The following is a 27,501-nucleotide window of genomic DNA, read 5'->3' as shown; positions in this document are numbered from 1 at the left end:
CCGGCCGCTTTGTTTCCCCGCTTGATGGGCTTGGTAGAGGCCCCGAGTGGGCGCGCCGCGGGGACACGCGTCCCTCTCCTTGGGGGAGAAACGCTGGCCTGGGATCGCCCCGCCGCTACGCTTTGGTCGGGTGAAATTGACGGCAGAGCCTGGGCGCTGCCTGGAGGGGTAGTCGCGGGGAAGGGCAGAGAGGCAGAGGCGGGGCTCCCCAGGGGGTTGAAAAAGACTCCTTTTTAGGGTTTTCAAATTGACAGCGGCCAAGGGAAGTGGAACGGAGAAGGACACCTCTGAATCTCGCGTCCCCTTGTCTGAGTCCTTTGGCGGGGGGTTTGAAGGAGAGAGAGAGATAGACAGGTATCTCCGGGAAATTTCCAAGTGACAGACGGCCACCCTGACGGTGGCGATGACACCTCCCCGGCCTTGCAGGAGAGCGCAGAGTCATCCCGGGTGAGGCCTGCGTGAAGTCATCGCGGGTGGGCGTGGGGGGCGTTTTCTGCTCTGACAAGCCCCAGAGCTGACTAGACCCTTGAAGAGTTCCTTCTCTCGCGGATTTGCCCTCCTTTGGAGGTAGACATAGCCATCTATTCGAGTTCCTCCCCTTCTTTGACCAGCCTCTCCTGAGTCAGATTTGCCACCTGCTCGGGGAACCGGGGTGAAATTGGTCTGGGAACGGGGGCCAGGTGGTGCGATTCTGGTTTTTTCTTTGTCTGAGAAAGAGAGGCTCCCGACTCTGGTTGATTCTGCACCATCACCCTCCACGTTTGGAAACACCTCCCATCTCCTATCCTTCTTTCCTGATTTTCAAAGAAGCCGGTCAGGGCCCGCTTTCTGAAGCAGTACTCAGCATTGTCTCACGGCCACCATTCTGGGCTTTCCTCTGAAAGCCAGTGCATGTGCCTTTCAGCCCCCCGAGTTGCTCATTCCTTGCGGGCCTGTCCGCAGCTGTTGCCGCCTGCTGGGGGTTTGTCCTGTACCTAGAGGTGGCATGTTAAATATTTAGAAGATTTCTGCAGGCGGGGCTGGCATGAATAACCCAGGGAAGTGGCTGGCACAGCTGGCCCCACCTCATGCCCGATCAAGGCCTGTCTTGCCTTCTGGGTGGTTTTATTTATTTTTTTTTTTCTCTCTGTCCTGAAGTAGTGCCGTGATTGTCATATTTTCAAGTGGCTTCTGGGGGGACTTCAGGGTGGGGCCAGAGAGTTGAGTTGGCCAGGCTGGAGGGCTCACTCTCCAAAGGTCCTGCTGGGCTGGGGCTGGAACACTAAGGAGCCAGGCTTCCTGGGGTCCATGTGTCATAAGGGGTCCGTGTGACCATCTTTAATTTTATTAGCACCCTCAGCCTGTATATGAGGCCACTGAGAGGAGTGGAGAAGAGAGACATAGGTTTGGGTGGGGTCTTAAGGACTTGCTGTTATTTTTGAAAATAACCACACTTCCTAGAAGTGAACAGTTTCATTTCAGAGAATGTTTTGTTTATTTATTTTTAATTGAAGGATAATTGCTTTGCAGTGTTACGTTGGTTTCTGCTGTGCAACAACATGAATCAGCCATAAGTGTACAAATATCCTCTCCCTCTGGAGCCTCCCTGCCCCCTCCCTTCCACACCTCTAGGTCATCACAGAGTACTGGCCTGAGCTCCCTGTGTAATACGGCAGCTTTCCAGTAGCTATTTTACATATGTGTGCTTAATCGCTTAGTCATATCTGACTCTTTGCAACCCCATGCACTGTAGCCCACCAGGCTTCTCGGTCCGTGTGGATTCTCCACGCAAGAATGCTGGAGTGGGTTGTTGTGCCCTCCTCCAGGGGATCTTCCCAACCCAGGGATGGAACCCAGGTCTCCTGCATTGCAGATTCTTTACCGTCTGAGCCATAGTAATATATATATATGTCTCTTCTACTCTCTCAATTGTTCCCACCCTCTCCTTCCCCAGCTGTTAAATGACCATGAGAACTGCTCCTTAGCCCAGGGCCCTCTACTCCAAGGGAGAGTTTTCAGAATTTGGGGTGGTTATTCCCACTGTCAACTCCAAAAGTTCAGAGATACCACCTATCCCTCCAGCCCCCAATTCTACAGAAACCCAATATGTGTCAGTTGTGAATTGTTAAAACCATTTTAATAAGCAGTACCTGTTTTGTATAAAAATGCCTATTCATTATAAGAAAATTAGAAAATATAGACCAGATAGACTATAAGTCATCTACATGGCTACCATATGTGCGTGCATGCTAAGTCACTTCAATTGTGTATGACTCTTTTCTGCCCCAAGGACTGTAGCCCACTAGGCTCCTCTGTCCATGGGATTCTCCAGGCAAGAATACTGGAGTGGGTTGCCATGCCCTCCTCCAGGGGATCTTCCCTACCCACCCATTAAATCTGCCTCTCTTGTCTCCTGAATTGGCAGGCAGGTTCTTTACCACTAGCGCCACCTGGGAAGCCCAGCTAGAGGTGTATTTGTCAAGATGTGTTTTCCTAGGCATATATGCATGTATGTTTGTATTTACCATTCAAGGAGATTATTGATTCAGCCCACATTTCCACACACCTCTTAGCAAAGAGTAGAAATCCCATGTTTGGAGCCAGAAAATCGATTCAAAACCCAATTCTGCCTCTTGCCAACATCCCAGTTCACAGCTCAGATCCAAGGAGACACTAGTTCACAAGCACTAGTTGAACTTATGTTACTGTTGCAGAGATTTCATGATCCTTGACTGATAAATTGTCAGGCACCACAGAAAGCATTCAGTCAACGAGAATCCCCTCCTTCTGTCCTCCAAGTGAGGGTGTACAAATTCTGGAAGGAGCTTTCAGATGTTATTCCTACAGATTTCAAACCGGCTGCCCTGGTGGCCACCTAGCGTTAGTGGGTTGGCTCTGGGCTTGCAGCCCTGACCCTTTTCTTTGTTTTGTATATTGAGGTTCTAGATCAAATGTAATTTGGAGACTATGTGGGTTTTCCTGCTAATAAAAACCGCTGAACCAGTCCTTCCCTCTGTAAAGCTCTTAGTGGAGTGTGCCTTGCCTCAGGGCAGGAGGTGAGCTGGAGAAAAACGGGCACTGTGCCTGTGTCTTTTCCACCTCTGCTGGCCCTTGACCTAAAATGATGTCTTTCAAACTTTCGAGACTTCTAGTATGAAGTCCTATGATTTTGTCCACAAGTCCCTTTTCCTGTAAGCAATCTTTTCATGATTTGGTAAGCCTCTGTCACATCAAAGAATATGTAAGGAAGACCTATCACTGTGTTCTGAGAATGGGGAGGGAGTATCTTCCTTCCAACCAGAAGCATCAGGACAAGCTGATGGCATCTGGGGACAGCCAGCTGTGTTTGTGGCTGTCTGTGTTGCCATGGACTGTGAGCATTTTGAGGGCAGTGGTGGTAGCTTTTCTTCCTCTTCCACCTCTTGCCCCTTCCCAAGGCTCTTTTGTGAAGTCCCTGGCACCTCAGTGCCCTCAGTAAATGTTGGTTGTGTTGAATGAGGTCAGAGGCCCTGGGATAAGCCAGGGAGCTGGTCAGGGATATTCTCTGGGGATGGAAGTTAGTGGGCATTGGGACAGACTTGTGTCCAATGGGCAAAGCTCTTGGAACGGGAACCAATTTGAGATTCTTCTCTCTTGCCAGCTGTCTTCCTCTTAACTCCCTTCACTTAGCTAGGAAGAATTAAGGAAGAAATATTAGTGCAGTAGCAAGGTAGCCCTTAGGGCTTCCTTGGTGGCTCAGTGGTAAAGAATCCTCTTGCAGGAGATGCATGTTCCATTCCTGGGTCAGGAAGATCCCCTGAAGGAGAAAATGACAACCCACTCCAGTATTCTTGCCTGGAAAATCCCATGGACAGAGGAGTCTGGTGGGCTACAGTCTGTGGGGTCACAAAGAGCCAGATATGACTTAGCAACTAAATAGCAACAACAACAAAGTTGGCTTTGTTAAAACCTGGTTGATATCTGCGTGAAACTTGGAAGCTCATTTAGGCCTGGGCTGCCTGCCTTCTTTAAAATACTTTGTTTTCTTTCCAGACAACTCAAGGCCTAGGTGTGAAAGAATTTCAAACTGTGGAGGGTAAATTCATGTGCACTGGAGGGAATTGGGGGCACACAGAGCGTGCTCTGTGCCTTCTTGGGAGAAAGCACTGTCTTGAAGCATTTATTCCAAGGAGCAGGTGTTGCCTTACTGTCTCTGGACAGACTTTTTTTTGATATTGTACATTTGATTACCTGGTCTTAGTTGTGGCAAGTGGAATCTTTAGTTCAGCATGTGGGGTCTAGTTCCCTGACTAGGGATCAAACCTGGGCCCTCTGCATTGGGAGCTCAGAGTCTTAGCCACTGGACCACTAAGAAAGTCCCTGGACAGAATTTTGTCTGAGACCCAGAATGTTGGCTAAATGGATCCAGAGCTTCCCACCACTTAACTGGGTTGTTGTTGTTTAGTCACTAAGTTGTGTCTGACTCTTGTGTCTCCATGGACTGTAGCCTGCCAGGTTCCTCTGTCCATGGGATTTTCTAGGCAGGAATACTGGAGTGGGTTGCTATTTTCTCCTCTAGGGGATCTTTCTGACCCAGGGATTGAACCCTAGTCTCCTGCATTGGCAGATGGATTCTTTACCACTGAGCCACCAAGGAAGCCACTTACTGGGTTAGTAGACCACAACTCCAACTCACTGCAGGGGGAGGAAAGAGAGTCCTAATTCAACAATAATTTTAAATAACCAATAGCTATGCTGAAAAATGGGCTTTCCTCGTAGCTCAGCTGGTAAAGAATCCTCCTGCAATGCAGGAGACCCTGGATCAATTCCTGGGTCAGGAAGATCCCCTGGAGAAGGGTTAGGCTACCCACTCCAGTATTCTTGGGCTTTCTTGTTGGCTCAGATGGTAAAGAATCCACCTGCAATGCAGGAGACCTGGGTTCGATCCCTGGGTTCAGAAGATCCCCTGGAGGAGGGTGTGGCAATCCACTCCAGTATTCTTGCCTGGAAAAACCCCATGGACAGAGGAGCCTGGTGGGCTACAGTCCATGGGGTCACAAAGAGTCGGACATGACTGAGTGACTAAACACACACACATGTGCTGAAAAATGCCACTTTTCCACCTTGCACATCTTTTAAAAAATGTTAATTTTTAGAAAGTGAAAGTCTGATGTTTAAAACAGAGTCTTGGATTGATAGCTGAAGATCTAGCTGAGTCCTAGGGTTGGGATTTGGAGTGTAAAATCTGTGTGCTCTGGGTCAAAGATGGACACATAGAGGAATCTGGAAGGAATGTGGGTTGTCCTTGAGATATTCCCCAACTATTGCAACATAAATGGAAAAAAGAAAAAAACCATACACTCTTAAATATAAGCTTGCTTTTCTTTGGGGCCTGCTCTGAAAAGTGGAATGCAGAAATGTGATCCTGTTAATGGAGGGTTCAGGTGGATTAATGATTTTGTTCCTGGCACTGGGTGTGGTACAGGGTAGGAGCCTGGTGAACGTTTCAGTTGAACTATTGAGAGGAAGGATGCCAGGTTCTAGTCCAAGTGCTGATCTGACCTGCTGGCAGAGTCCTAAGGGCAACTCATACCTGTGCTAGGGCCCTGCTTCCGGTCTGTTGTTGTTTAGTCACCAAGTCACGTCTGACTCTTTGCGATCCCATGGACTGTAGTCCACCAGGCTCCAGTGTCAATGGGATTTTCCAGGCAAGAGTACTGGAGTGGGTTGCCATGCCCTTCTCCAGCTCCCGGTCTATGAGACAAGATTTTTGACCAGCATCATTCTTGGTGACATTCCAAGAGCCATTGCTCCTCTGGGCCCCTTCTTTTCCCCAGATCCCCTAGCTGTCCCATATGTACCATGTTTGTTTATAAACAGGGGCAAGTATCCACAAAGAAGTGAAAAATATCAGCTTAGATTCACTGATGTTCTGTTGCCCTGATTTTTGTTTATTAATCCTGCCTGCCTGCCAGGAAGTAGCTTTTGTGCCCTTCTTCCTGCTGGGTCTTAATTTGAAGGGTAGCTGACAAGTGACGGTCTCGCCAGGCTGTAATGGCTCAGTCCTCCCCTTCCTTTTAAAGCTAGCTGTCCTCTTTGGGGTATATATTATCTGCAGGGAGAGTGAGCCCTGGGAAGAATGAGAGAAGGGAGGATCAGGCCCTCAAGTAGCCACCTGGAGAGGTTGTTATTTTGTATTGTGTATGTGTGTGTATGTTGTCCAAGGGACTTCAAGAGGGTTGGAGGTGGGGTAGACTTGACTGTGCAATAGCCTTTGGAAATTTTAGAAAATATTTATTTTTATTTATTTGGCAGTGCCAAGTCTTACCTTCAGCCTAGTGGGATCTAGTTCCCTGACCAGGGTTTGAACCTGGGTTCCCTGCTTTGGGAGCACAGAGTTTTAGCCTCTGGACCACCAGGGAAGTCCCTGGCATCTTTGGAATTTTATTGCCAACAAAGAGCCATGCACATGCCCAACTGGTGACCAGGATTCTTGGTGTCTATGGAAATTTTTCCGAGAACCAACAAGTGTTAAGAGAGTTTGCATTTGGGCCAAGAGAATATTTTCCTCTCACTTCTGGGCCTTGGGAAGACCCTGATGGATTGGAAGTTGGATAGGTACATGCATATGGTTTGTTCTGAACTTTCACATCTCAGCCATCTTCACACAGAAGTGCATTGTTTTCCCTTTGGTTCATTTCAGTTGCCCTGGGGGCCTTTCCTTTGATTTATAGAGAAAAAGTAAATATGAAGAACCAAGTATCTGGTACACAGTAGGGGTGTCTGAAAGAATCTTGACAGGTAACCTGGTATAGTAGCTCTCAAGCACGGTATGCATACCTCAACCAGGATGGCCGGTGGGTTTCATCTCTTATAATTGACAGGGGGTTGCTTGGGACCAGTCTTGAGATGGGGTATAAACCTGAGTTGGGCTCACTGGTGAAGGAGACCAATAAGTGATTCACGCAGGGAAGACGGTAATGGAGCTTACAGGTTAGTTCAGTGTTTGCTCTTCCAAACTTAGCCTGTTCCGCGTCACAGAAGGTCCATCCCACTGTTCCCTAAATTAGTAAACAGAGAGCAACATCCCTTATCTGACTTAACATCCCCTCCTCATTTCCTGTCTCCACCAGGCTTTGAAAATTACATGGCAGTACTACACCCCGGGTGCCTCCTTGATACCAGCTTAGGGAGCTGTCCAGCTAGTGGCTCTGTAGTCTGCCTCTGTCCTCTTCGGCTGATCACACATATGCCACGTTTTCCTTTGCCTTTCACCGGTCTCAGCTCAGTTACGTTCTCCCCTGGCTTCTCTCATGTACTTGTACACTCATAGCCTTTCCACTTCCTTTATGGATGTGGATGGTACTTTGGGCTTCAAAACATATTTCCCATTCCCACTTGGTAACATACCCCATCCTACCTCCCTCCACTCCACTCTGCTGTGGACAGGGGCAGTGACTCAGGCCTAGCTGCACATTTCCTTGGGCACAGAGATTGGTCCAGAGGTGGGTATGTGACCCAAATGGAACCCCTAGGCCCTTCCCCAGGGTTTCTTGATCTGAAGCTGAGAGAGAATAGACTTGCCTGGGGGACCCAGAACTGGAAAGATGTGAAGTTGGGACTGCTGGTGGCTACCTGGCACATGAAGAACGTGTAGAGACCGAAGTGGGTAGTTATGGCAAAGCAGAGGTAAACAGGGATGAGATGCAGGAATAGAAGCAGGAAGCTGGCACCAGAGTCTTGATTCTGGTTTCTCAGGCTCTGGTTCCTGCAGCTCCTCTTTTGATTCCTTGATCTATCCCATATCCTACAATGCAGGCCTTGAGTAGTGCTTGTAGGTTTTTTTGGCTGTGCCTTGCAGCATGTGAGATCTTAGTTCCTTGACCAGGAATCGAACCTGCATACCCTGCATTGGGAACTCAGAGTGTTAACCACTGGACCACCAGGGAAGTCCCAAATAGTGCTTGTGTGAATTAAATATTTATTGTAGTGGTAAGGATGGGCTGGGTTATGCTGCAGCAACAACCCTTAAATCCCAGTGGCTAGAGACAGCAAAGATTTATTTCTTGTTTTATGCTGCCTGTTCACTGTGGGTTGGCAGAGGCACTCTGCTCATGGTCATCACCAGAGGCTCAGGGTGACTGAGTATTTTTTGTCTCCAGGTGCTATTATTACAACATAAGGCACCAGGATTCACTGGAGTAGGGAAAGAAAATGGAGAGTCATGTACCAGCTCTTAAGTACCTCTAACCAGAAGTGACATGTGTCATTTCTACTCACATTTCATTGGCCAAAGATCACATGACCAAGCCTGAATTCAACTGGGTGGAGACTTCCAGTCTCACGAAATATCTGTAATCAGCCCCAGTGACCACCATATGTGTTGAATGAATGAATCCTCACCAGCTTTGCAAACCTCTACATGGCCTTTTTTTGTTAAAGTTGGGGTGAGATGGGATTTTTTTTTCCTTATTGCTACCGGGACAGTGCTAACATACTCCTTTACCTCTTCACAGTAGAAAAATCTTTCTCTCTCCTTCTGACCTATTTTCTTTATCCTGTTGGATAGTTTTATTTATTTATTTTTTCTTTTTTTTTGTTTTGTTGGATAGTTTTAAAAGGAGGTCTTGGGACTTCCCTAGCAGTCCACTGGTTAAGACTCCATGCTTCCGCTGCAGAGGGCATGGGTTTGTTCCCTGGTTTTGGAACTAAGATCCCACATATGGCACAATGTGGCCAAAAAATAAAACTTATATATATATAAAAACAAGAACCTAGTGTATAGCACAGGAACTATATTCAGTATCCAGTAATAAACCATGAATATGAAAAAGAATACACACACATACATATAACACACACACATATATATTTATATAACTGAATCACTTTGCCATAGACCAGAAACTAACACATTATTGTAAATCAACTATATTTCAATAGAGACTTCCTTGGTGGTCCAGTGGCTAAGACTCCATGCTCCTAAAGCAGGGGCCTGGGTTTGATTCCTGGTCAAGGAACTAGATCCCACATGCCACAACTAAGAGTTTGCATGCTCCAACTAAAGAGATCCCACTGTAACTAAAATATGCTGTGTGCCACAACTAAGACCCTGTGCAGCCAAAAAAACAAACAAACAAACAAAGCTATACTTCAATAAATAAATATTATAAGGGAAATATTTTTTTTCCTTTTTAAAAAATTATATATTCCTTGTTAAAATTAATTTTTATTGGAGTATACTTTATTTGGGGAAAAGATTTCAAAAAATAAAATAAAATAGATCTTAGCTTTCCCTACTGTTTAAAAACTGTCTAAAGATCTCCCATAACACAGAGAATAAAATTCAGACTCCTCACCATTCTCAACAAGACTCAGCAAGGCCTAGCCCTTGCCCACTGCACCGACCTCACTGGTACTACTCCCCCATTGCTCACTCAGTTCCATCATCTTCGTGATTCCTGGAGGGCGACAAGCTTGTCCCACCCAGAGGCCTTTGCACTTGCTGTGCCCTCTGCCCTGAACACCCTGGAGTGGATGGGCCGTGACCCTGAACACACTGCCCTGGATCACGCATGGCCCTTTCCCTCTCTCTATTAGGTCTCTACTTACATGTCACGTATTCAGGAGAGGCCTCTTTTGATCACCTTCTCCAAGATATCCCCCACCCACACCTCGGTGCTCTTGTCCCTTCCTGAAACTATGCTTTTAATTCTTTTCTTACTTGTTTCTGGTCTATCTCTCCAGAGGCTATGATCTCTGTGGTTTGTTTTGAGGCTTTTTTCTTGTTTTATCTTGTAGCTGTTTTTTTGAGTGTCTAGAGCAGCTCTAAGCTCATAGTAGGTGTTTAAAAAATATCCAGGGACTTTCATGGTGGTCCAGTGGTTAAGACTCCTTGCTTCCACTGCAGGGGGTCATGGGTTTGATCCCTAGTAAGGGAGCTAAGATCCCATATGCCGCAAGGTCATAAATAAATAAATAGATAAAAATGTGAATGATGACTTTGTATTCCCTTCAGGGTTAGAAGATCTTTTTAAAAATTTTTTATGATGTCTCAGTCCTCTTGGTGTGTTGTCATGCCCTGTCCACCATCTGCACGCCCCACAGAGAAGCTCCTGTCCCTAAGATTTGTGATCAGAATAAGTGATGTCAAAAGTGAAACTGTATAACTCAGATTGGGACTTGAACCCACAGTCTTTTAATTGAGGCTACACCTCATCTCAGGAATTAATGAAGCTCGGGTTCTTGATATCTTATCATGGAAAGAATTCAGTGAGAGACAAAGTGATCGGTAAGAAGTGGATTTATTTAGAGAGAAACACGCCACAGACTCAATGTGGGCCATCCCAGGAGGTAAGAGCAGCTAGAAGATCCCTTTTTAAACCTAGGTTTGTAGAACCCTGATTCGTGACCATGACGCATAGCTCAACCTCTCTAAGCCTCAATTTTTTCATCTGTTAAGTGAAAGATTTGGCTTCTACCTCTGGCAGTATAGAAAACTATATAGCTTGAAACTCCTTCCATAAGAAAACTGAATGAAACATTTTTCTAAAACTTTTGGATGAAATCTAAGTGATCCCCTAAGAACATAGCCAAACTTTTAAGTAAGTAAGAAATTTACCAAGAGACAGGACAGAGAGAATTGTTTTGCTGGGCTGTAAACCAGTCCTGCAGCAGCCGCACAACAGTCTACCCTGAGATTTAGCTTCAAACAGCAGCCGTTTTGTTATCATCTTCTCTGGCTCTGTGTTCAGGAAGTTGGGCAGGACACGAACCACAAAACTCATTTCTGCCCCGTGATATCTGGGCATCAACTGGGATGATGCAAATGGCAATGAGTGGCAGACTAGCCATCTCTCACTTTTCATGTGTTCCAAGACCTCTCCACTTGGTCTTTTTATGTGATTTCTCCAGCATGGAGGCCTTGGAATAGTCAAGTTTCTTACATGGTAGCTCGGAGCTGCAAAAGTGAGTGTCCAAGAGGGACTTCCCTAGTAGTCCAGTTGCTAAGAGTTTGGCTGGTCTTGGTGTAGTACAATGTGGGTTCAATCCCTGGTTGGGGAACTAAGATCCCACTTGCCATGGAGCAACTAAGCCTGCATGTTGCAACTACTGAGCCCACAACTGAGCCTGCACACTCTGAAGCTTGTGTTCCACATCTAGAGAGTCCCTGAACCACAATTAAAGATCCCACATGATCCCACATGATACTGTCATACGGGATCTTTCCTTGTGGCTTGCAGACTTTCTAGTTGTGCCACCCAGGCTTAACTGCTCCATCTCATTGGGGTTTTAATTCTCCCACCAGGGATCAAACCTGTGTTCCCTGCCTTGCAAGGTGAATTCTTAACCACTGGACCATCAAGGAAGCCCCCTGCAAAACTTTCCATCAGCTGGTCTCAGAAGTCCCAGGACAATATTTCAGCTGCATTCTATTGGCCAAACAAGTCACTAAGGCCATCCTAGATTTGAAGAGAGGGAGTTTAGACTCTCCCTCTCCATAGGATGGGGAGAAGTAATTTGCAGCCATCTTTAATATACCATCCTATAGGACTGGCCTAACTTGGTTTTAGTATCTCAGTAGAGAAAAGAGGGGCCTTGAGTCTGTGGGGATAATAAGTCAGAGCTGAATGTTGAATACAGCTCAGACTTGAAGGGCATTTTGCAGCCTAGTCCTGAGTAAAAGCATAGACCCACTGGCAAAGGAAGATGGCAGTGAAGTTTGTCTGTCTTGCCCAGGGTTCTTGGTCAGGGGGAAACTCTCCCTTGGGAATTTGAAACCTTCTATGGCCCTGTCCTTATATGGATTTGGGGTTTAAATGAACACATTCTGCATGGTCTCTGTACCCTTAGCTGAGAGATTAACATAAACATTGGTCCTGGGACAGCATTACTCCTGCAGCATCTGATAGAAATTAATCCAGCCTCTTTCCTGGTGGCCCAGATGGTAAAGAATCTGTCTGCAATGTGGGAAAACGGGGTTCGATCCCTGGGTTGGGAAGATCCCCTGGAGATGGAAATGGCAACCCACTCTGGTATTCTTACCTGGAGAATTCCATGGACAGGGGAGCCTGGCAGGCTACAGTCCATTGGGCCGCAAAGAGTTGTACACAGCCGAGCACAAGGACAATGGAAACAAAATTCAGCCCACCAAACTGCTGGTTCTGGTGCTGCTAAGCTGAGGGGAGTTAAGAATAGCCTAGAAAGGGACTTCCCTGGCAGTCCAGTGGTTAAGACTTCACCTTCCAATGCAGGGGGTGTGGGTTCCACACCTGTTTGGGGAACTAAGATCCCACATGTCTCGGGGCCAAAAAAACAAAACATAAAACAGAAGCAGTATTGTAACATTCAATAAAGACTTTTAAAATGGTCTACATTAAAAAAAGAATCTAAAAAAAGAATAACCTAAAGAAAGAACACTCTGATGTTCTTCGTTTGTGTCTATTTCCAGATTCTTCTTGATTTGTAAAAATTAATTATTGAGTCAGTAGAAAAGATTACAAAGAAGTGGTTAGGATACACATTAGTAATGGATAATAAATGAATGCTTCTTTACTTCCCAACCAGTTTAAGAAATAGAAAATTACCTTCATTTTATCAATATATCACTGTTACAGACATTTGGGGTCTTCCTAGATTTTTGTTTTTCTCTTTTGCTTGTGAAAAGAAAGGATTTCTGCAGTGGACATTCTTGTGTGTGTTTCCTGGTACACCGGTGCACAAACTTCTTTAAGAATGGAATGGCTGACACATAGGATATATGTATCTTTCACTAGGCCAAATAACATAAATTAAGTTTCCTAGATGTATGGGTCTCTTTCTGGGCTTTTTATCCTATTTCATTAATCAATTTGTCTGACCCTGCACCAGGATCACACTGTCTTCAACACCATAACTTTTACAAAAATTCTTGGTATCTGGCCTGGCGAGTCTCCACATTTTTTCACTATAAATTGCTATCTGAAATGATTTTTCTCCAGTGAAATGTATTATTTCAGTTGTGCCATATCTTTACCATCTCTTGCTATTGTCACACTTGGGAATTTTTGCCAGTCTGGTGGGTACAGAATGGAATCTCATTATAGGTTTTAATTTGCATTTCCCTGAATACTAATGAGGTTGAACATCTTTTCATATGTTTATTGCCCATTCATGTTCTCTTTTCTGTGAAGAGCCTGTTTAAGTCTTGCCAATTTTTCTCTTATCCTTATCCCACTGATTTGTAGGAGTTCTTTAAATATTTTAGATGCTAATCCTCTGTCACTATGCATTACACGTGTTTTCTCCCAGTTTCTGGTTTATTTTTTCATTTTCTTCGTGGTGTGTTCTGATAAACAGAAGTTCTTAATATTAGTGCAGTTGATTTAGCAATTTTTTTATTTACTATTTGTACTTTTTGTGTCCTAGGAAAACCATACTTACCTGAAATCATGACGCTATTCTCCTTTATTGTTCCTAGCAAGCAGTTTTATAGTTTTGTCATTCACATTAATTTCTTAATCCATTTTGAGATGATTTTGGTATATGTTGTGGAATAGGACTACAGAATTTTTTTTTTTGTTAAAAAAACCAATTGTCGTAGCACCATTTATTATAGAGTGTGTCCTGTCTCTCTACATCTGTGATTTCCAGCCTGTCATAAAGTAAGTTTCCATGATGTGTAAGTCTATTCTGGGCTCTTTATTCTGTTCCTTTGAACAGTTTGTCTGGCCCTGTACCAATACCACTGTTTTCATTACCATAATTTTATGAAAATTCTTGGAATCTGTCCTGGCAAGTCCCCCCCCACCTTCAAAAGTGCCTTAGCCCTTTCTCTTCCATATACATGTTTTGAATTATCTTAAAATTATATGTTACAGCACAGATGTATACACACGGAGACATACACATACTCACTCAAAAATCTTTTGGGGGTTTGATGGTAGTAACATTGATGTTCTTGAGGTACTGAATGTTCCAATCCATTAAACTTGGTCTCTTTCTATGTTTATGATCTTTAGTGATTTTCAATATAATTTTATAATTTTTAGTGTAAATATGTATCATTTTTTAGATTTATTCCCAGTTACTTTATGTTTGTTGATGCCTGTGTATTTGGTATCTTATTAAAATTTTCACCTTCTGGTTCGTTAAAATGCATCCTTGTCAAACTATAGATTCTTTTGGGCTTTCCAGATAGTCATGCCATCTGAGAAGAGCACAGTGTTGTGTCTTTCCAATAATTATCCCTTTTTTCCCCACCCCTGACTATCCTGGTTAAGATCTCTAGTGCAAGATGAAAAGCAGTGATGAAGGCAAACCTTCTTGTCTTGTTCCTGATTTAAAAAGGAATGCTTCAACGTTTTCCCATAAAGTATTGTGCTTGCCATAGGGTTTTCAGAAAACTTTAAACAGTAAAGAAAACTTTAAAGACACTTCTAAAGAAAACTTTAAAGAAACTTTAAATGATAAAGAAAACTTTATCATTGTAAGTTTTGTTTTCATCCTAGTTTGCTGAGAGTTTTTTAATAAATGATATGGTATTTTATCTGATGCTTCCTTGGAGAGGATAATGATTTTTTTGGCCTTTAATTTGTTAAGCGGCAAATTAGTTTTACCTTTAATCAATTTTGCCTTCTTGGATAAAGGCAATTTGGTCATAAAGTTATTTTTCTTTTTTGTTGTTAGAACAACCTGAGATTCAGTTTATTAGTATTTAGTTTTTCTTTTTAAAATTATATTTGGAGTGATATTAACTGTGTTATCTTGTCTGGTTTGGTTAAAAAGATTATGCTAGTCTTATAAACCAAGTGGAGGGCGGATATATCCTCCTTTTTATACTCTGGAATAATTTGTGTAATATTGAATTTCTTTCTTTTGTGTAAAATAAGTGACCTTACCAGTAAAATTGTCAGGGCCAGGTGTATTATCATACCTGTTTGATTTCTTTGATGATTTTAGATTTTCTCTATTTTCTTGAGTCAGTGTCAGTTTAGAGTTCATTCATTTTACTAATTTTTCAAATTTATTGATAGTTAACAACACTGCTTCTGTCCCCCACTCCTTTTTTCCTCTTTTTTTTTTTTTTTAAGCAACATTTATGATTGGGATTAATGTCACTACTTCAATAAGCAAATAACCCCACTGGCGGAAAAAAAGGAATTAAAAAAAAATTTTTTTAACCTAGCTCTCATTAGATATATGGTAGGTGTTCTTACTGTGTCTTCCATATCTCTTCATTTCTTATTTCTGATTCCTCTTTTCTCTTTACTACTAAAAAAAATATTTATTTATTTGGCTGCATTGGGTCTTAGTTGCTGATCTTCCTTGTGTCATGAGAAATCTTTTCTTGTGGCCCATGGGCTTTAGTAGATGTGGTGCATGGGCTTAGTTGATCTACAGCAGGTAGGATCTTAGTTCCCCTACCAGGGATCGAATCCTGTGTCCCCCACATTGCAAGGTGGATTCTTAACTACTGGACCACCAGGGAAGTCCTTCTGCTGCTTTATGAATAATTTTCTCCACGTCTGTCTCTAATTAGCTGCTTATTTCTGTTTGGTCATACTTTATGGCCTCTGTTCTCTCCACATATTTAAAGATATTTTAAAAAAATTTATTTAATTATTTGTTTATTTTTTGCTGTGCTGTCTTGGTTGCTCTGTGGGCTTTTTTCTAGTTGGGGTGAGTGGGGGCTATTTTCTAGTTTCTGCGTGTGGGCTTCTCATTGTCATGGCTTCTCTTGTTGTGGAGCACAGGCTCTAGGGTGCACAGTCTTCAGTAGTTGCAGTGCATCGGCTCAGTATTTGTGGCTTCCAAGCTCTAGAGCACAGGCTCAATAGTTGTGATGCATGGCCTTAGTTGCTCTGCTGCATGTGGGATCACACCCAAGTCTCCTGCTTTGGCAGGCAGATTCTTTGCCACTGAGCCACCAGGGAAGCCCCCTTCCACATATTTTAAATTCATGGATCTTTTGTCTGTGCAATATTTGTAATGTCACACATGAATCATTTAGAAACTATCAGCTCACCAAGTTAAATGCAGATCTTCTAAATGTTGACAAATATACGATATCAAAAAATCACTTTCATTAATGTCACCATCAGTCTCACCAGAAAAGTCTTTTAAGTGTTAGGACACTGTCGAGTTCATGGTAGGAGAGGAACATTTTCAAAAATTCTAGTCTTTGGTTGAAATATCAAATTTTATCATTGACAACAAACCTTATTTGTTTTTCTTGAAGAAATGGACTCATTTCCTAAAACATGCTTGCCAGATGAATAATCATGGTTTGTTAGTCAATCAAGTAGCCATAGTGTTCCCTGGAAAATAGTGGATAATCAACACATAACTCAATGACCCCAAGGGCTTTTCCTCATGACAGTGATCATATGTTGGCATGCAACAGTGCTTAATGCATATTTCCCTTTTCATCACAAAATATTAAAAACAACTGTACTCCAAGGTCAAGATTTAATAAAATTGATGATTTCTGCTTCATCATCAATGACATTCTTAAATGAAACAGGCATTTTTTTTTTTCCCTGCTGGGTCATGGTGAGGAATACAATGACTACTGCCAAGGTTTAGTGCCATTGCCTTGATTCATGCAAAGGCTGTGGTTTTACCCTCTATTGTTTTTGCACCATCAGTGCAAATTCAACGCAGTGAAAAAGGCAGATGTCTTCGTATTATTATTAAAATTGTTTTGACCTCATGAATCCTCTGACAGTGTCCCAGAAACCCCTGGAAAGGGTTTGGGGGTCTCCCAGAAGTCTGTGGAGCCATCTTGAGAACCATTCACTGTTCTATACAATCAACAATCATCTCCATACTTAAGAAAATCAACTGTCACTCCAGGGCTTCATCCAACATGTGGTCCATACTCAAATTAACCCCAGTTTTTAAGCAACTCTTTATTTTTTTCTTGTTTCTATTTGGATCCAGTTAAAGCTCACACATGGAATCTGGCTATTGCATCTTTGACTAACCTAGAACAGTCCTCCCACGCATATGTGTTAAGTAACCTCAGTTGTGTCCAACTCTTTGCACCACTGTAGACTGTAGCCTGCCAGGCTCCTCTGTCCATGGGATTCTCCAGGAAAGAATATTGGAGAGGGTTGCTATGCCCCTCTCCAGGGGTTTTCCTGACCCAGGGATTGAACTTGCATCTCTTCTATTTCCTGCATTGTCAGGTGGGTTCTTTACCACTAGCACCACCTGGAAGTCCCAGCAGTCTCCCCACTACCCGGCAAATCTGTGGAGACTCTGACTGTGATATAGATGTTCTGGACTTGTCAGACGTGTCCTCATGGTTAGACTCAAGTCAAACATTGTGAGATGTGAGATGCACTTCCCACTACCTTCTGTCAAGCGGACAGAATGTCAGGCTGTCCTGTGATTGATTATACCAAATTTGTCATCGTTGTTGTTGTTTAGTTGCAAAGTCTTGTCCAACTCTTTGTAACCCCATAGACTGTAGCCCACCAGGCTCTGTCCATGGGATTTCTCAGGCCAGAACACTGGAGTGGGTTGCCAGTTCCTTCTCCAGGGGATCTTCCCAATCCAAGAATCGAACCCACATCTCCTGCATTGGCAGGTGGATTCTTTACCACTGAGCCACTGAGGACGCCCACCAAACTTGAGCACTTGGTAAAAAAAAAAAAAAAAAAAAAAATTACAGTTTCTTTAAATCCAGAATTTTTGGTTGTTTTCAATCGGCGGGTAATATCCAAATATCTTGTCTGATACTATTGGAAATAATGATATCCTTTTGAGTGTTCATTTTTGAGTTTCAGAGGTGTAGCAGATAGAATTCTTTTGGTTCCAAGAAAAAAAAAAAAAATACAACTCATGCTGGCTCATATAACTTAAAAGTCTAGGGTGGGGCTGACTTCAGATGAGGCTTGATCCAGCAGCCCAGGGTCAGCACCAGAGTGGCAAGTTCTCTTGGTCTCTCCCCTGCACTGATGTTAGCTGGTTCCCGTTGTGGACATATGGTGATTGCCAGCAGCTTCTAGGGGGTTTGGGGTCCAGGAGGAAGAGGGCATCTCTGTGAGTATCTTCGCGGGACACAAGGAAGCTTCATCCTCAGAAGTTCCTAGCAAGCATCTCACTCTCCTGATTTTGGTTACACACCTGTCTGACTAGATAGCATCACTGTCTCAATGGGCATGAGTTTGAACAAACTCCAGGAATGTGGGAGATAGTGGAGGACAGGGAAGCCTGTCATGCTGCAGTCCATGGGGTTGCAAAGAGTCGGACTCAACTGACAACTGAACAAGCCCAGGTGCTGTCTTTCCTGGCCTGGCTGGCTCAGCCCTGCCTACTTGCTCCCCCGACCTGTGCTTGCCTCATCTCAGGAGAGGTGGCCTCCAAACTCTGAGGTCAGCCCAGCCCTGCAGTCTCCTCCCGGTTGTGACTGAGGCTCAGCACTGCCCTAGGGGCAGCTCTTTGAGCTTAATGAGGCTCTGAGCGAGCAGATGCTTTCCCTGCAGGACATGGTGCCGGCTGGGGGCAGGGTGAGGTCAGCGGTGGTTGCGGCAGGCCTGTCACCGGGCTGGGTGAAGTCACTTGGAGTGGGAGCTCTGATCCTGGGAAGACAGTTTGGAGGCAGCTTTCCAGGTGGATGGACCATCCCACTCACCATGGGGCAGTCCTTACTTTACCCCACGGTGTGTACATGCATACATGCATGTGCAGTCACTCAGTCGTGTCTGACTCTTTGAGACACCACGGACTGTAGCCCACCCATCTACATGAGACTCTGTCCATGGGATTCTCCAGGCAAGAATACTGGAGTGGGTTGCTGTGCCCTCCTCCAGGGAATCTTCCCGACCCAGGGATTGAACCCGCTTCTCCTGCATTGGCAGGTGGATTCTTTACCACTGAGCCACCAGGGAAGCCCCTCTCATTGGATACAGAGTCACAAACATGGTGGCTTGCAGGCTGAGACCAGCTCACCTCTGCTTATTTGCCTTGTGGTATTTGAAACTTGAGTCATTCACCACATTTAAAATTGAGAGCTGTGGCACCCACATCCAGATTTCTGTCTTCTCTGGAAGACTCGGACAGTTGAGGCCCCAGGGTGATTTGAGCAAGGCAGCATCAGCTGAGCTGAGCAGTGGCTGCCCCTGGGGCATGTGCCCCCGGGTCTACTCAGCCCCACAAGGTCCAGTTACTGAAGGCTGCTGGAGATTACCACTGCTCAACATACACCTGGTCATTTCCCTCACCAGCCTGATGCAGTATTTCCAAAGCAACCTGGGCAGGTAGGCATTAGTATCGCTGTTTTACCAGTGAGGTAACCAAAGCCCAAACTGATTTCAACATTTGATGTAGGAAAATAGTCATGGCCCAATTCATTCATGGCTCTGCTGCTTAACAGTTCTGTGAGCTTGGGTGAGTCACTTTGCCTGCCTGGGTCCCAGTCTCCCCATTCATAAAATGAAGGGCTGCTGCTGCTAAGTCACTTCAGTCGTATCTGACTCTGTGCGACCCCATAGACAGCAGCCCACCAGGCTCCACCATCCCTGGGATTCTCCAGGCAAGAACACTGGAGTGGGTTGCCATTTCCTTCTCCAATGCATGAAAGTGAAAAGTGAAAGTGAAGTCACTCAGTCATGTCTGACTCTTCACGACCCCATGGACTGCAGCCTACCAAGCTCCTCCGTCCATGGGATTTTCCAGGCAAGAGTACTGGAGTGGGGTGCCATCGCCTTCTCCTAAAATGAAGGGACGGGTAGCTAAATGCCTACAGGGTCCTACGACATATGTCACCTGATTAGTCTTTGGCTGTGTGCTGCTTGGTTCTGGAGGGACACAGATCTGTGCCTTGGTCCCCAAATCTAAAGGCAAAACTTGGGTCCAACCCGCCTGCCAATGCAGGAGACATAAGAGATGTGGGTTTTGATCCCTGGGTTGGGAAGTTTCCCTAAAGAAGAAAATGGCAACTCACTCCAGTGTTCTTGCCTGGAGAATTCCATGAACAGAGGAGCCTGTTCGGCTACAGTCCATAGGGTTGCAGTCTGACTGCAGAGTCAGACACGACTGAGGCGACTTAGCACAGCACAACCATGATATAAGTAAGTACCTTAAAAAATATATTTATTTATTTATTTGGCTGCACCAGGTCTTAGTTGCAGCATAAGGATCTCTGATCTTTGTTGCAGCAAACAGGATCTTTTAGTTTTAGTGGTTTTTTTTTTTTTTCTTTTTTTTAGTCATAGCATGCAAAATCTTTGGTTGTGGCATGCAGGATCTTTAGCCTTTGAACGCTTAGTCAGTCTTAGTCATAGCATATGGAATCTAATTCTCTGACCAGAGATCGAACCCAGGTCCCCTGCATTGGGAGCGTGGAGTCTTAACCACTGGACCACCAGGGAAGTCTGCAAATGAGTACTTTTATTGGCATGTTTGTACTCCATGTAAGATGTTTCATGGGCAGCTGTGTGTGTATTGTTTCACTTTATCCTGACAATAGTCTGATGGGATAGGTACGTAGTATTAGTTCTGTCTTACAGATGAGCAGTCTGAGGCTTAGAAAGGTTAAGGAATTTGCCCAGTTCTTAATGGTTATCCATTGGCTCATATTTCACAGCCTTTGTTTGTCTTTGTTTGGATGTTGTAGCATTCTTTGTGTCCAAAAAGGATCATCAATAGTGGAAGGCAGTGAGAAAGCAAGGATCCAGCACTTCTGCAGGCAGTCAGACTCATGGAGATGCCAGAGCCCTGTGGGCTGGGCTGGTTGGTCCTCAGAGGTGGTGTGAAAGAGGAGCGAATGGTCTTCAAGGTGCAGCTTGGATTTCCTTCTGCCAGGAGGCAGGCACGTGCCAGGCTAAGATGTGGGGGTGAAGTGTGCCAGCTGTGTTCGAAGGACCAGACTGACTCAAGTTGAGAATTCATGTTGGAATGTCTGGGGAGTTCTGGTGGGGAAGGTAGATTTGAGGTCAAAGTACAGGACTTTGCTTTTAGACAGGAATGAACCAGTGAAGGTTTTTAGAAAGCGGAAGTGATGTGAAAACATTCTATCGATGTCAAGTTTGAATCTACAGGGTTGAACCAGAGTCTGGCAGTAGGAATGGAGAGAGAGGACTGAATTGGTAACTCAATATAACAGAAATAATTGACAGAACCTTGAACCCCATGTATGTATAATCGGAAGGAATTTTGGAAGTCATCTAGAGCTTTAACTTGTCCTGGCGCAGGGACTCCTCCTTTGGTGGCGTCCATCGAGTCACTTTTTTTCTAGTATTTATTTGGCTGTGCCAGACCTTAGTTACAGCACATGAGATCTTCATTCTTCCTTGTAGTGTGAGGGATCTTTAGTTGTAGCACATGAACTCCTAGTAACTCTTTAGTTACAGCATGTGGGATCTAGTTCCCTGATCAGGGATCAAACCCAGGCCCCTGTATTGGCAGTGCAGAGTCTTAGCCACTGGACCACCAAGGAAGTCCTTTGAGTCACTTCTCATGCAGGATAATGGAACAGTTGCTTATGTGGCTGTTACTTTCTTGAACCAGCACGTAAGGATGGGAGTTACTCAGTGTCTGTGCTGATGTGAATAGAGTCTCCCCAAAGTTCGTGTCTACCCGAGACCTCACATACAAAAGACACAAAGATGCGTGCATGCTCAGTCATGTCTGATGCTTTGTCACTCTATGGATTGTAGCTTGCCAGGCTCCTTTCTCCATGGAATTCTCCAGGCAAGAATATTCAAAGAATGGGTGGCCATTTCCCTCCCCAGGGGCTCTTCCCCACTCAGGGATTGAACCCACGTCTCCTGCATCTCCTGCATTGCAGGCAGATTCTTTACTGCTGAGCCATCAGGGAAACCCACCCGAGACCTCAGAATGTGACTTTATTTGGGAATAGAGTCTTTGCGAATGTAGTCAAGTTAAGATGAGTTCACACTGGATTAGGGTTGGCTCTAATCCAGTGACTGGTGTCCTTATAAGAAGGAAATTTGGACACAGGCTGAGCCACGCAGGGGGAGGATACCATGTGACAGGTGAGGCATTTTACAGCGATGCCTCTGCAGTCCAAGGAACACCAGGGATTGCTGGCAACCTCCAGAAACTAGGAAAAGACAAGGAAGGATTCTCCCTTTAAGCCTTTGGAGGGAGCGTGGCCCTGCCGATACCTTGGTTTCAGACGTCTCCCCTCTGGAACTGAGAGAATAAATTTCTGTTATTTTAAGCCATCAAGTTTATGGAAATTTCTTATATCAAGTTTATGGGAACTTGTACTCATGACCGTGCAAAGCCCACAGTCCCCTGCTGGCCTCCCTGTTTTAAGAAGCAGCAGGGCTGCCCGGCCTGACTGTCCTCAGAGGACCCGTTCAGGGTCCAGGTACTTGTTCTCGCTCCTTCCCAGTGCTCCTTTGTGTGCTCAGTTGCTCTGTGGTGTCCAGGTCTTTGTGACCCCATGGACTGCAGCCCACCAGGCTCTTCTGTCCATGGGATCTCCCATGCAAAAATACTGGAGCAGGTTGCCGTTTCCTCCTCCAGGGGATCTTCCCGACCCAGAGATCGAATCTGTGTTTCCTGCATTGACAGTGAATTCTTTACCACTGAGCCACCTGGGAAGCCCTTCCAGTGCTCACAGTCATTCAGTTATCCAGTCTAGATTTTGCAGTTGTTTAGGGCCCTCTTGATGTCCTTCTAAAGGACCGTATGCACTGTTCCCTGTGACCATCCCTACATATGTCATGTGTTTTCTATGCTTTGACTTGAGTCCCTGCTACCCTATTCCTGAGGCCGCATCCCTACCTCCCCAAGCTGTATCCCACCCATCTTTAACATCTGCCCTTTCTTCCTGGGCCACTCTAGATCAAGGTGGATTCCGTGTCCTGCCCCATCAAAGCACACTCTGCTTGCCAGCACCAGTCTTTGGGCAGTATTCTTCCCAGCCGTCTTGAGACATATCACCTGTTTTCTTCTTAACTCATATTTTGTTTTACTTTGCCAACATTGTTGACTTTTTGGTTGGGCTCAGGTCTCAGTCCTTGAAGGTAGACAGTCTGTCTTTTGATCCTTTTTCTGCTCTGTACACTTTATACATTGTTAGTATTCAACAGAAATGTAGTGGAGTTTCTAAGCAAGGTAGGTGATAATTTCCTTTGCCTGGGAGAGATTAAAAAACAAGAAAGTTTGACTCAAAGGAAAGTCTTCTTGACGTTTAGGGTGGAAATCATACTCTGGCTCCAAGAAGGTGATGGTATGTCTGTATATATCTTTGGAGTACAAACTCTTTATCCTTCTCCCATTTTAAAAAATGTATTTACTTTTCACTGCACTGGGTCTTGGTTGCTGCATGTGGGCTTGCTCTAGTTGTAGCGAGTGGGGGCTATTCTCTAATTGCAGCGCATGGGCTTCTCACTGCGGTGGCTTCTCCTGTTGCAGAGCATCAGTTTGCGAATTCGGGCCAAGTAGCTGTGGTGCTCGGGCTAAGTTGCCCTGTAGCATGTGGAATCCTTCTGCACCAGGGATTGAACTTGTGGCCCTTGCACTGGCAGGTGGGTGTTCAACCACTGGACCACCGGGGAAGTCCATCCCCGTTTAGCCAAAAAGCAACCACCAGGCATTGAACATCTTCTGTGTGCCTGCTTCTACGATGGGCTTGAGAAGGTGGTGATAGATAAGGCAGAAATGACCTTTATCCTCCATGAATGCTTAGTTTTGTGGGCAATATTGACCAAGAGGAAATGAACAGTTCTTGACTTGCTGCTTTATAGCTTTTCATTCAGGTGACAGGGTAGAGACAGGACTGGGGAATCAATCCTGGCAGCCAGGATTGTGCTGGATGACCACATGACTCAAGACTGAATCAATTCTGTTTTCCCTCTCGGCAACAGAGAAGTGGGATTCAGAGGTAGCCAGTTGCCATGAACTGAATTGTGTCTTCCTCCAATTTATATAGGGGCTTTCTAGGTGATTCAGGGGTAAAGAACCTGCCTGCTGATGCAGGAGATGCAGATTCGATCCCTGAGTCAGGAAGATCCCCTGGAGGAGGGATCCACTGCAGTATTCTTGCCTGGGAAATCCCATGAACCAGCGGAGCCTGGTGGGTTACAGCCCATGGGATCACAAAAGAGTCAGACATGACTGACCATGCAGGCACGAATTTATATATTGAAGCCCTAACATCCAATAAGAAGGTATTATATTTGGAGGTGGGACCTTTGGGAAGTAATTAGGTTTATTTATTAATAATTTTATTTATTTAGTTTTGGCTGTGCTGGGTCTTGTTACTGTACACACTTTTCTCTAGTTTCGGTATCAGGGCTTCTCACTTTGGCAGCTTCTCTTGTTACTGAGCTTGGGCTCTAGGGGGTGCGGGCTTCAGTAGTTGTGGCTCCCAGACTCTAGAGCACAGGCTCGATAGTTGTGGCATAGGAGCTCAGTTGCTCCACATCATGTGGGATCTTTCTGGATCAGAGGTTGAACCTGCATCTCCTGTATTGGCAGGTGGATTCTTTACCACCGAGCCACCAAGGAAGCCCGGTAATTAGGTTCAGGTGAGGTCACAAGGATGACACCCCCATGATGGGATTAGTGCTGTTGTAAGAAGAGGCACCGGAGAGCTCTCACACCACCCCCGTCTCTGTGATAGGAGGATCCAGACAGAAAGCTGGCCATCTGTCAGTCCTCGCCAGATCCCAGCCATGCCAGTGTTCTCGTCTTAGACTTTGAACCTCCAGAACTGTGGGAGAATAAATTTCTGTGATTTAAGCCCTCAGTCTGTAGTACGCCGTTATGGTAGCCTGAGCTAAAACACCAATTATTCAAGAGGCAGGAGCCGTAATAAGTAAGCATGAGGAGGTGTGCAGGCTGTGTTCTGCCACAAAGAGCATGTGGAAGATGGGTTAGCAGAGAAGGAAGAGTGACAGAGATACTTAGCACAGAGGTGTCAGAAACACTGCCTGCTTTCCTAGGCTCTCCAGTCCCTGGTTCCAGATGCTCCCAGAGCCCAGCTGCCCTGGGGTTCTGACTTTACCCCAGTGTCTTCCCCACAGATTCCCTTTGTTGCTTATGCCAACTTGGTCAGTTTCTGTTACTTACAACCAAATGACTCTCCTCCAAGACCCTCCCATTTTACAGAGGAGGACAATAAGAGCCCAGAGGCTGACTAGTTCAGCTCTCCATTAGCGAGTGACAGAATCTGGGCTGCAGTTCTGGTCCTCAGACCAGCTGTCTGCAGTCCTGCCCTTCTGGGCTAGCGGGGTGAACTTGTTAAGCAGACCTGGGAGGCTCTGAGACCCCGAGGAGAAATGCTGTTATTCTCTCACTGCCAACAGTTTAAAACACGATCTGTGTTGGGTCATCCTTGAAAATGCCTTCCTAACATCACATGTGTTTTCCCCCCTTTTTCTGTAATCCTGTCCAATTGAGCAGCAGGGCTGTCATCACTCATTTTTTTTTTTTTTTTTGGCCTTTGAATCTTGCATCTAAAAGATTCTTAGCAGCGTGCACTTGGCTGACAACAAAGATCTCCCCAGTCCTTCCTGCCTTCTCTGCATTTGTCTGCCTTTTGTTCTTGTAATCAGATACCTGTTTCTATCGAGAACAGGTGATTTTCTCCAAGCTATATGATAGGGAACACCTGACGCCCATACCCCCATTTGGTTTCTATATTTATGTTAAGCTATGTTTTAAAAATGAGCTCGTTGTTAGTTGGAAGATGCGTAAAAATAGAAAGGAAAAAATACTACTATTTCCATGTTCCCACCAGGACTGCTGATAACATCATAGGGAATCTTTCTGGTCCTTTTCTTCTTGTGAAATTAATTTGTAAAAATATACAGTTGTACTTATACATAGTAACAATTTTGTGTTCTACTTTTCACCTGAAGATAATGTTCTAAACAGTTTTGTGCTGTTTCTGACTTTTGTAAATATCACTTTTAAGGGCTGTTATCCATTCTAGTAAATTGAGCACAATTAAGTGTATAGTAAATCCTTTTTGGCATGTGCTAAGTCGATTCAGCTGTGTCTGACTCTTTCCAATCCCATGGACTGTAGCTCACAGGCTCCCCTGTCCATAGGATTCTCCAGGCAAGAATACTGAAGTGGGTCACCGAGCCCTCCTCCAGGGGCTCTTCCCCACCCAGGGATGGAACCCACATCTCCTGCATTGGCAAGCGGGTTCTCTACCACTAGCGCCACCTGGGGAGCATGAATGACAATAAAAAAATACATGAATGCGAAAGCCATGCTCATGTGAGATGTCTCATTTGTTTCTGACTTTGTGCATGTGTGTGACTATAGGGAATGGTATTGCTGGCCTTTGTTTTTCAGATGTTTTCCTTATACTGATAGAATTAGGGATAAACAGGTGTGAGTCTTTGAAAAGCTGTTGATTCGTGTCATCAAATGGCTTTCATACACAGAGCACTGATTCCCCTGCTACCAGGAGAGTGAGCGGCCCTGTCAGAATTTCCTGTATGGTTCTCTGCCCAAGACTCTGAGTGAGAACAAATAGCTGTTTCTATTAGCGTTCTTTGAGGTCTGTCCGGAGAACTCCCAGCCGCCCGTTTGTAGATCGCATGACCCTTAGCAAGAGGGAGGGACATACATTTTGTTCTTTCATTTGATAAAGTTACAGTAACTGTTTGTCTCCAGCATGTGGAAAAATGTTGCCAGTGTGATGCTGTAGATTGTTTTACATGAAAAGCCATCAGTCCTTTTTTTTTTATTTTTATTTTTTTTTTTTTAATGAGTGGTTAAAGACTACCTAACAATGTAAGCCAATTGGAAGTATTTTATTATGATCACACTTTTTCAAGCAAAGGTGGGAAAATGGGAAACTAGATTATCTTTACTCAACTATTTTTGTATATTCTGCATTTCAGGAAGAGAGGCCTACAGTGTTTTTTTTTGATGAGGGTGGGTGGGAAAAGTCTTGATTTAGAGTAGGAGCAGAGCACAGGGAACATCATGAGGACCCTGTGAGAACTCCTGTGGTGTGCTGGGCTTGGCTAGATCGGCCAGACTGCACACCTGTGTGTGTGTGTGTGTGTGTGTGTGTGTGCACACACGCTTAGTTATATCCAACTCTTTGGTGACCCCCTGGACTGTAGCCTGCCAGGCTCCTCTGTCCATGGAATTTTCCAGGCAAGAATACTGGAGTAGGTTGCCATTTCCTCTTCCAAGGCATCTTCCTGACCCAGGGATTGAACCTGGGTCTCCCACATTGCAGGTAGATTCTTTAGCGTCTGAGCCACCAGGGAAGCCCCTGAACAAGGGCAGATGCCCTGTTTCCATGGAAGGAAATAGGGCAGTGATCTTCAAACTGTGCTCCGGGGCCAGCAGTAGCACCACCTGGGATCTTGCTAGAAAGGCAGGCTTGGGGCCCTATGTTAGACCTACAGACTCAGACACCCTGGAGGTGGCCCAGCAGTCTGTGCTTTAACAAGCCTGCTGAGAAATTCTGATGTACCTCACATTTAAGAGCCCCTGACATAAGGAAATGGGGTTTGAGGGGAAGTATATGATCCAAGAGGAAATACTGACAGGCTGTTGGAGATTGGAGGAGGAGGTGGAAGCTAGGGAGAGGGGTGGTGGGGC

General features: G+C 45.0%; 1 protein-coding gene across 3 annotated transcripts in view; it reads left to right on the top strand.

The window, feature by feature from the left end:
- Nucleotides 1-27,501, top strand: part of REEP1 (receptor accessory protein 1) — a 149,240-nt gene that overhangs the window by 22,187 nt on the left and 99,552 nt on the right. The window lies entirely within an intron of this gene.

The sequence above is a fragment of the Dama dama genome, chromosome 11 (assembly GCF_033118175.1).
Source record: "Dama dama isolate Ldn47 chromosome 11, ASM3311817v1, whole genome shotgun sequence".
NCBI lineage: Eukaryota > Metazoa > Chordata > Mammalia > Artiodactyla > Cervidae > Dama > Dama dama.
The sequence above is the reverse complement of the archived record's forward strand: the minus strand, read 5'-3'. Positions and strand labels throughout refer to the sequence as shown.